The sequence below is a fragment of the Amia ocellicauda genome, unplaced genomic scaffold, assembly GCF_036373705.1.
Source record: "Amia ocellicauda isolate fAmiCal2 unplaced genomic scaffold, fAmiCal2.hap1 HAP1_SCAFFOLD_38, whole genome shotgun sequence".
NCBI lineage: Eukaryota > Metazoa > Chordata > Actinopteri > Amiiformes > Amiidae > Amia > Amia ocellicauda.
The window spans coordinates 906,018-917,232 of NW_027102952.1; the positions used below are offsets into that span (position 1 = coordinate 906,018).

The following is an 11,215-nucleotide window of genomic DNA, read 5'->3' on the forward strand; positions in this document are numbered from 1 at the left end:
CATGGGAGGATCTTGTTAATGATCTCAAGGTAGCTGGGACCATAGTCACCAAGAAAACAATTGGTAACACACTATGCCGTGAAGGACTGAAATCCTGCAGCGCCCGCAAGGTCCCCCTGCTCAAGAAAGCACATGTACAGACCCGTCTGAAGTTTGCCAATGAACATCTGAATGATTCAGAGGAGAACTGGGTGAAAGTGGTCTCAGATGAGACCAAAATCAAGCTCTTTGCCATCAACTCAACTCGCCGTGTTTGGAGGAGGAGGAATGACCCCAAGAACACCATTCCCACCATCAAACATGGAGGTGGAAACATTATGCTTTGGGGCTGTTTTTCTGCTAAGGGGACAGGACAACTGCACCGCATCAAAGGGACGATGGACGGGGCCATGTACCGTCAAATCATGGGTGAGAACCTCCTTCCCTAAGCCAGGGCATTGAAAATGGGTCAAATACTTATTTCCCTCATTAACATGCAAATCAATTTATAACTTTTTTGAAATGCATTTTTCTGGATTTTCTTGTTGTTATTCTGTCTCTCACTGCTAAAATACACCTACCATTAAAATTATAGACTGATCATTTCTTTGTCAGTGGGCAAACGTACAAAATCAGCAGGGGATCAATTACTTTTTTCCCCCACTGTACATACAAATATATGGAAAAGAAACATTACAAGTATAAATCACAATAAAATGTAATAAAGTACAGATAAACAAAGTGTAATAAAATGTGATCTGTTTGAAAATGCAGGGACGTCACTGGAAAAGATGATGTCTGGATGGCAGCATATGTTGCTCCAAAATGTGTACATCTCTTCTGCAAAAATGGTGCCCTCACAGATGTGCGAGTTACATGACAGACAGACAGACAGACACTCACACACACTGTCACACCCACACACACACTTTCACAGAGAGACATATACACACACACACACACACACTTTCACACAGAGACAGGCACACACACGTACAGACACACACACTAACTTTCACACAGAGACAGACACACACACACACACACACACACACACACATACATACATACATATGGAAAAGAAACAATACTTTTATAAATCACAATAAGATGTAATAAAGTACAGAAAAACTAAATGTAAGAAAATGTGATCTTTAATACACACAAATATGTATGGCTGGTCGGATGCGTCTTGGACTCGGGTTCCTCTTCATTACGTATAACGCTTTTGCCTTTTGCTAAAGCTTTCCGTGGAGGGGATCGTGGGTGAGTTTGTACCATTCTTGGGGGGCTCTGCCTTGTTGGGGCGGAGCTGTGATCCAGGTGAACAGCAGATCGGGCATAGGTGGGCATGTGGGCAGAGGAGTAGGAAGGCCGGTCAAGCAAATAAGCTTGCTAAGGTACGCAGCAGCAGCAAGCAGCCCCCCCATCCAGCCAGCCAGCCAGTCTGGCTGGCAGTGACTGAGTGGTTGACAGACGGCAAGCAACGGAATGTACGTGCTCTGTGATGTCATAGCAGTCAGCTGAGAGAGGCTCGTGATGTCATCGCTGAGCTGGCTGGCTGGCTGGCTCTGTGTGTGTGTGTGTCTGTGTCTGTCTGTTTTTCTGTTTGTCAGTCTGTCTGTCTGTCTCTCTCTCTCTCTCTCTCTCTCTCTCTCTCCCCCTCTCAATTCAATTCATTTGTATTGTCAAAGCAATTGGACATACATACATACATACATACATATATGTAGCGTAAGGTACACTTATACATTTCAATTAAAGAAGTGAATTCATAGTATCACCTTATCACGAATCCTGGAGTCTTGTAGAACTCAATTTCTGTAATAATTGGACGCAGACAACAATTCCAAAGATATAAATTGTCAAATTTATTTAAAAACAAAGACTAAATGTAGCACTACACTAATTATACAAAAGGGAAAAACTAATTAAAATTCAACTCTAGATCAACAAATCAAAGACAAATCACTTCCGTGACCAAATCAAAGACCATGGGATCCCATAGGATAACACACAAATCGTTAAACAAAAAAGGTTATAAACACATTGACTACAATACCGGTTAGTAATTCTAGGAATCACTAAGAAACAGTTGAAAGTGCTAAATTGCAGTTTCAGAAGATGAAAAAAAACTGTAACAGATGGGATATGTAGTACTTTATGCTCGAGTGGTCTATGCGATTACACCCTGTTGGTGTTATTAAGAACGCCAAGTACCAGAATGCAGAGCGGGACTGTTTTTTGTGCCGTGACTTGTCGGGGGAAAAAGGCGCAGAAAAAACGGACGAGAAGGTGAAGGTAGTATGGCGGTGATGCACGCGTTGGTGAAGTGGGAAAGCGGGGTCGACAAAGACTCTTACAGCGTGATTCCCACTGCTTGCTTTCGCAATTTTGATTTATTCAGCATTGCTGATGATGACGAAGAGACGACTCGAAACTTCAGAGCAGAGTGGAGAGACACGAACAAACCTCCAAAAGGTGGATGGCCTGTCCATGAAGCGCAGATCATTATGACTGGTAACAATGTTTATTTAAAAAAAAAACATTAAAGTCTTTACATGCTATTTGATATATACAATCACAGTATATTTGAAATGAATGTTTAAGTTATTAATGTGTTGTACTTCTAACATACTCTTATAACATGGTAGGTGGTGGTGAGGGCGCTAAAAACTCGTCATACTTGACTGACATTTGTAAGAACGATTTATTGTGTGTTGTGCTTTACAATAAAATCCCCCAAATCACAAAATAAATTAAACCAGATATAATTTAACTTCAGTTTTGATTCAGTGTTGGCTGTTCATCTTAATTTGTATGGTCAAAGCACAGTATTTTTATGACAAATAAATATAATCCCCAAATATCTGTGGACATAATGCAGGGTTTTATTTATTTTATTTTTATTTTAGGAAAAGAAGGCGAACTAAGAAGAAAACTTAATGACCTAACAAAAATGCCCTGTCCTAAAATGAAGAGAGTACCTAAACCAAACAAAAAACTTCAAATTTCAGATGATAGTGACCTTGATGAACCACAGTTACCGGTGAGATAATTACTGCAAATATTAAATAAATGTATTGCAGGATTGTTTTTTTTTAATCATATTCATATATATATATATATTTTCATTTTAAACTCTTTTCCTCTCTGAATACAGCACAAAATAAGAAAGAAAACCGATGGAGCTTCAAGAATTAGATCCCGTCATATTCTACAGACATTTAAAGAGTCCAGTGAAGTTGAGCTACAGCAAAAAGTTAAGCAGCTCGAAAAGGAAAACACAAGACTTAAAAATGAAAACCAATGTCTTCGAAACCGTATGGTTGATGGTAAGTTTTTTTATTTATAGCAAATAATTCCTTACCTTGATAAATGTTATTCTTCAGTAATTTAGATTCCAGAGTAATGTATTATAGTTGATCATACTGAAGTAATCTAGAACCACAATACAGACTCTTAATGTGCACTGTCTAATAGTTTAATAATACTGATTATTAAATAAAGTTTTTCAACATAACTTCATAATCCTACATTAATGACTATATGCATTACATTAGACCTGGTAATTCTTGTATTTTATCTCTTTTATTTTTTTCGTAGCTAATGTTAATGACCCACAAAAAGGTCAGTTTGCCAATAACATAGAGCAAGTCTCTCAAGTATAATTGCAGGCATTGATGGTTTTGTTTTCACTTTGTATTAAATATATTACTAGAAATGATTATCATTTAATACTAAGGTTTTTTTCTCCAGAGATTCCAGACCTTTTGGACAATCTGAAAAAAATTGTAACAAAAGCCACATTTATCAGCGATGAAGACAAAAGTGTGTCACCATCAAGTGGTTCTGACAGCCCCACAGCAAATTGTTCTGAATCTGACAAAGAATCACCAAAACAGGTGTAACACTCTTGGTCTACAATATTACAAAGACAAGGTAAAAATATATATATTGAAAACAAATATTGGTTGTAAACAATCTAATGATGCTACATTATCAGTTATATTCATAGTTATAGTTGATAATAAGAATGTAATTGAATTATGGGTGTCACAGATTCACTGACTTTATTATGTCTGTAAATTAATAAACTTAGAATTGAGACATACTGTGGTCTTTAATAACACATTTCTGTAACAAAATCACAGCCTTACTGATAATGTATTCCACTTAACATAATATAAGAATAGTTTGGGGATAAACTTGTTTTTTATTTACCATTGTCTTTTAGGTGGAAATATTCCCAGGCACTGGAGTTTACATTGACAAACTGTCCTGGATCCTTGCAGAGAGGTGCAGCACGAATACGTCATATGCAAGAACCCTGACGGTTGCTGTCTTTGACTTTCCAACATTATTAAAGAGCAATCTTCGTGGTGGTGGCAGCAAGAGAGATCCAACTTCGGAGAAAAAGACACCTCTGGATCGCTTAAAGGTGGAAGCCATATATGGTATGTAAATGCTGTTGTACAAAATTTCTAACTCTCCTTTTTAACTGTATAGAACACAAAGGGTTAGCATTTGAAATGTTCCTTTGGCCTTTGTTTTAGTTTCAGAGACTAGAGTTAATTTATTAATAAATAATAATACCTTACATGTAGCAGCTGGAAAGATCCCGAAGTGCTCTACAGACTCACTTCACCCACCACCCTCTGGGGTGCAGCCATTTTGTACCAGCAGATTACTACACAGCAGTAAAGGTGGAGTCATAACAAATTTGTTAGACCTGATTGAGGGAAGCCTGACTTAGAATTCAGCCACGTCACTCTTTCAACAACACCTTGTAAATCACCTTGGATTAATGCTTCAGACATATTAATACATAATAATAATGAATAGTGCCATGGGATCCTTGACAATATAAACTTTCATGTCTCATTTAAATTTGACTTTTGAGCAAATACTTCACATTTCAGTCCAGTTGTGCCACATCAATGTAATGCTTAAGCAAGGTATTAATGGAGAAAAGACTGCCTTTGCATAGCTGCTTCGCCAAGTACAGATTTTACTATGAACTAGTGTAAGACAAGTTTAAGAGCATACACCAAAACGTTTAAATACACCCACACACAAAAATGTTGATTTACTGTGGCAATATGTAACTAATGAACCCTTCTCAAAGATATGTGGTATGTTTATTAAAAGATTTTTATATATCTATGTGCAAGTCATTAAATCTATGTGATACATGTTTTTTAGGGGCTACCTTGAAAAAATTGCCCAGTACCCCAAAGAGTGTAATTGGTGGTGCAATTAACAGCAAGATAAATGAACTACGACACAGAATGAAACCAGAGTGAAGATTTGAAGAACCAGATCTGTATTTTTTGTTTTGTTTTCAACAGGGTTGGGGTCAATTCCAATTCAATTTTTAATTCCCTTTTCAATTCAATTCCAATAAAGAATATTCTGTGAATGCAAAAAGTAATTGCAATTTTGAATTGATTTGTAGGAGGAATTGGAATTGAAAAACAGGAATTGACCCCAACCATGGTTTTCAGTGAGTGTTGTACAAATTGATAGGTCAGGGTTTCTGTAAAAACTTAATAGAGGCCAGCAGGCGTGCACGATCTGGGAAAAACTGCTCCACTACAACAGACCTCTTTCCCTTCGTTTTCTCTAAAAACCTCCTGATATCCTTCACTGCAGCTCTGACTCACCGAGGACGAGGAGGCGAGAGAGGAATCCGTGAAGCCGCCCTCACTGTCACTCCGAGCCGCGATGCTCCAGCGTGTAGCCGGACCTTTCCCCACCAAGCCGCTCGCTACCCCAGCTTCACTACTGTGCCACCACTTCTTTTACTGCCACTATTTACCAACACCGTCCGTGCTCCCTCCCAGCACCTTCTTAGTGCGTTTTTTCCACCCGGCGCCTCGGCTTGTACCGCCGAGCCTGGCCCTGCCTCCTCCTCGGCTACACCCTGTGTGTCTGTCCGCCCGTCTGCTGGCTGCTGAGGTTGTTCCTCGTCACTAACCAGCGCCCCGTGCACCGCCTCAACACCATCTCCCCCCGGCGTCTCGGTCGTCACTATCCCCCGCTGCCTCGACCCCGTCCCCCAGCTGTGCGTCATCGCCTCCGGGCAGCTCTTCCCCCGTCACGGCATCAGTGGTACCATCGGTCCGACCGGCGACTGTCTCCTCCGCCGGGGCTCGATCTCTGTCTGCCCGCTGCATCTGTGGCTGCGGGCCGGTGTCTCTATTCCTCCCCGCGTCGCCCCGCTCCTCCTCCCGCTCCCTGTCCTGCTCGGGACAGTTCCTCATGACATGCCCCTCGCTCCCACACCTGAAACACTTCATGGATTCCGAAGTAGCGAACACGACGTAGTCGGTATTGTCGATCTTAAATTTAAAAATGACATTAAGATCCTCATTGATGTTATTGAGGATCATATACAGCTGCCTTCGGAAGGACACGACGTGTTTCAGTTGCGGGGCTTTGCAGCCCAGCGGGACCCTCTTAATGCCGGACATCAGCTGCCCGAGCCGGTGCGGATGAACGGAGGGACGTTAGACAGCGTTACCTTCCGGGCAGGAGCAGCGAGCGGCAACACCGGGGTGAAAGTGTCGTCTAACACTGTGCCATTAGCCACTAGCTGATTGAGCAGATCAGTGGTTTTTAAGAAGATAACAATGGCAGCAGACTTGATATTTTCACACCCTGCTACCTCCCCAACCGCTAACACACACTGCTCTAGGGGGCAGAACTGCACCGGAGCGATCTTGACTCCATGGCGTTGGGTCAGTTTTTCAAAAGACGCATTCAGGGGGTCCGACCCCCCGACCCGGGAAGAACTACCGGTACTCCCCCCTCCCCTCCCCTGTTCCCCCACAATAAGAAAAGCACTGAAAACAGAAGACAAAATAAACAAACTGAAAAAAGTAAAGCAACAAAAAAACGCAGCCAAAGGACAGAGCTCTCAGCAGCACTCCCGCTCACTGCAGACCCCTCCCACACACTCCCAGCTGAGAGAGAGAGAGAGAGAGAGAGAGAGAGTTAGTGTCTGTCTGTCTCTCTCTCTCTGTAGATGCATCATAGGGAACATATGTAACAATCTCTCTTTTTGTTTACCAAAAATGAGAATGAACGTATTTCAAGTGGGTGTTGCCTTGGTTGGAAACGTTTTAAGATTATTTATGAAGTGTAAAGTGGATTTGTCTCAGTTCTCCGTAGTTTTCAATGTATGTGCCATTCAGTAGCGTTCATGTTACAGATGTGCCCTATGCAGTGGTAGGGTCAATAAAATGTCAGTAAAACTTTATTTTAGCAATTATGGAGGGGAAGAACTGCAAATAGCGGGTCCCCACTAATTATCTAACTTACCAACAACGTTTCAAATTAGGTCTTGCGAAGCTGCCAAATAATGCTGTATAATCGTATGTGTCTTCATACACCGGCTGCTATAGTCTGATAGCTTTGATTATATATATATATTTTCTCGTGAACCACAAATGCTATTTGCTTGATTTTTACAGAGTATGTTATAAATACCATTCTTATGAAGCCTGACAAATTGTATGCTGTAATTATGAATATTTTCAAATCATTTGTTTGTTTTTCCTAACATGTTACAAATGTTCCCTATGTGAAAGATGCATTATATCTTAATAACGTCTAAACAATTAAAGATATACAGATTATTATTTTCGGTAAAGTTATAACACATTGCTATTAACTATGTGTGTCAGTAAAAGTTTAAAAAATCCTAACAATTTTTTATTGATCCTGCAAAATAAGTGTTTAGGGAACATTTGTAACATAGTTAGGGTTAGCCACTGGGTAAGGGTTACATCTTCAGCAGTAAGTTTATTCATGTTAATTATTCTCATCAATGTTAAAGAACAATAAGTTCTATCATGTGTGTCGATAAAATGCTGATATTCCATAACGTTTGCTTGTGTATTCTGCAAAACACATATTTAGGGAACATTTGTAACATTAGGGTTACGATTTGCCATAGACGCGGAATGAGTTTGATTGTGATGTTAAATGGGGTTTAAAGACGCAGTCGCCTCGGTGCTGATTACTATTGCTGTGTTTCTCCACTTCTACTCCATGCTTGGGAACGCCCACATCCAGTGACGTCAAAACCGGTGGAAAAGCGGGCCGGTTCAAAAAAGATCAGCTGGATCCCAGGCCGAGCAGCAGCTCCGGCTCCAGCACCGGCACCATGTCGCTGGAAAAGCGCTAAGTGAGCTCACAGTGAGCTCAGTGTAATGTCTGCTCTGGTGAGCTCACAGTGTGACCTAGTCGTGAGTTCACGTCTTCACTGGGTAGTCCTTGACAACTTAATTGACTTAATTCTTGGGCTTAATTGGTCAAAATGACCATTGGTTGAAGGTACTCAGGGACTGATGTGTAGAGAGACTTATTAAACCTGCAGGATTGTGGTTTTCCCAGAACAGAATTAACCAGTGTAGCGTTATGTTGGGTGTATTCTGATAAGAGCATTTTAGCTCTGAGCTGAAGCACTGATCTAAAGAAGACCTCTCCCCCCCAAATTTATCAGATTTCCTTAACTCATCAGCATGTGAACTGGTTTACATCAAAGTGACAGTCTTGGGAGGATGGCACCGAGAATGGGCCAAATAGCTTGGAATCCCTGCTGTGAGATGTCTGGGGAAGGGGGCCTGTAGGAAATAAAAACTCTTTGAAATGGACGAGAGCCGAAATCCCGACACAGAGCTACGAACCCGTGCCAACCGGCATTTCCAAAAGATGGCATGGATTGACATCAGTCATAAATCAAGCCCCCCTCCAATAGGACACTGGGGGCTGAAGCCGAATCCAATCTCACAAACTAAAGAACCAATCACCTATTGATCTGACAGGCCTATAAAGGATAACGCACGGCATCTCTATCTCTCTCTCACCTAAACCAGTAACTCGCTGCCACAGCTGAACTTGTATCTCTGTTGCCAGAACCGGAACCAGAAACCAACTAAGTCTTTGCCAGCAACAGAAGGGTTAAACTGGGAGAAGGAGATTGAGCCGTAGGAAGAATTCTTTTAAAGGACTTTATTAAATAAAGAACTTTACAGACTGCGCTGCCCGCCTGTGCCCAGCCATCCAGCTGGACAATTGACTAAGTCGACTGAATACGAAAGTCATTTAAATAGCTATTTGAGTCTTAAGAAACTTGACCCTTGGAACGAACAGGGCCCTGCTTTCCTCAAAGACTTTGTCTTCAAGTTTGTGGTTACAATACTTAATTTAATCCCTGTATTGTATGGAATAATAATAACAACTGTAAAACATAAGAGAAGGGCCTAATAATAAACACAATACACAATAGACTAGAACCCTTAGAATATAATAATACGAACATCTTCATGATTAGTATGATTGTACTTTGGATAATATATTAATGCAAGTTGATAACATATTTTACAGAAAATGGGTTTTAGGAATTGTGACCAAAAAACTAAAATAATTGCTTCAGGGACCACTGCTCCTTTTATCAAGACCAATGTATAGCCCACTTTTCTTTTAAATTATGTTTAAAACAAAATTGAAGAAGCAGTGGTTAGTTCTGAATCAAACATATTGACCCCCTCACTCAATCTGTAAGTCCTGCAGCAAACATTGGAATATGCATAGATATTTGCACAGACTGGTATAAATGTCCCTTATAACTAACCAAATGCCATTTTTGTTGTTTGAAAAGTGCCCAACATCTTACCAGTATGTCCTTTTAGTATGTCACAAAGGTTCCCTAAGGCACAGAAACTTAGAATACAGAGCAAACACAAGTTTCAACCATTGAAATACTTACTAATTTGATTGTTTCACGGACATCAATATCTGGACAATCATAAATATCAAGACTGGCCGTTTCTGGTGCACCTCCAAGCAGCACATGGATCATTGCAGGACTTCCGATATGGAGGGAATTAAGTGGTCAGGTTCTCCTTCAAATAACAATGTTTTATCAGTGATTCCTGAGGAGGGAGGAAATCAAATAAGAATACACATCAAATCACATATATATATATACAGTGAGGGAAAAAAGTATTTGATCCCCTGCTGATTTAGTATGTTTGCCCACTCACAAAGAAATGATCAGTCTATAATTGTAATGGTAGGTGTATTTTAACAGTGAGAGACAGAATAACAACAAAAAAATCAAGAAAAACGCATTTCAAAAAAGTTATACATTGATTTGCATGTTAATGAGGGAAATAAGTATTTGACCCCTTCGACTTAGTACTTGGTGGCAAAACCCTTGTTGGCAATCACAGAGGTCAGACGTTTCTTGTAGTTGGCCACCAGGTTTGCACACATCTCAGGAGGGATTTTGTCCCACTCCTCTTTGCAGATCCTCTCCAAGTCATTAAGGTTTCGAGGCTGACGTTTGGCAACTCGAACCTTCAGCTCCCTCCACAGATTTTCTATGGGATTAAGGTCTGGAGACTGGCTCTCACCCAAGATTTGACGCTACATGGCCCCGTCAATCGTCCCTTTGATGTGGTGCAGTTGTCCTGTCCCCTTAGCAGAAAAACACCCCCAAAGCATAATGTTTCCACCTCCATGTTTGACGGTGGGGATGGTGTTCTTGGGGTCATAGGCAGCATTCCTCCTCCTCCAAACACGGCGAGTTGAGTTGATGCCAAAGAGCTCGATTTTGATCTCATCTGACCACAACACTTTCACCCAGTTCTCCTCTGAATCATTCAGATGTTCATTGGCAAACTTCAGACGGGCCTCTACATGTGCTTTCTTGAGCAGGGGGACCTTGCAGGCGCTGCAGGATTTCAGTCCTTCACTGCATAGTGTTACTAATTGTTTTCTTGGTGACTATGGTCCCAGCTGCCTTGAGATCATTAACAAGATCCTCCCATGTAGTTCTGGGCTGATTCCTCACCGTTCTCATGATCACTGAAACTCCACGAGGTGAGATCTTGCATGGAGCCCCAGACTGAGGGAGACTGACAGTTATTTTGTGTTTCTTCCATTTGCGAATAATCGCACCAACTGTTGTCACCTTCTCACCAAGCTGCTTGGTGATGGTCTTGTAGCCCATTCCAGCCTTGTGTAGGTCTACAATCTTGTCCCTGACATCCTTGGACAGCTCTTTGGCCATGGTGGAGAGTTTGGAATCTGATTGATTGATTGCTTCTGTGGACAGGTGTCTTTTATACAGGTAATGAGCTGAGATTAGGAGCACTCTCTTAAAGCGAGTGCTCCTAATCTCAGCTCGTTACCTGTATAAAAGGGGACAATATTAGGTATA

General features: G+C 41.1%; 1 non-coding gene across 1 annotated transcript; it reads left to right on the top strand.

Annotated features, from left to right (window-relative positions):
* Positions 1-1,173: 1,173 nt before the first annotated feature.
* LOC136733974 (U5 spliceosomal RNA) lies at positions 1,174-1,288 on the top strand. Its single transcript, XR_010810354.1, has one exon. It is a non-coding gene; the product is annotated as a U5 spliceosomal RNA (small nuclear RNA).
* Positions 1,289-11,215: the final 9,927 nt, after the last annotated feature.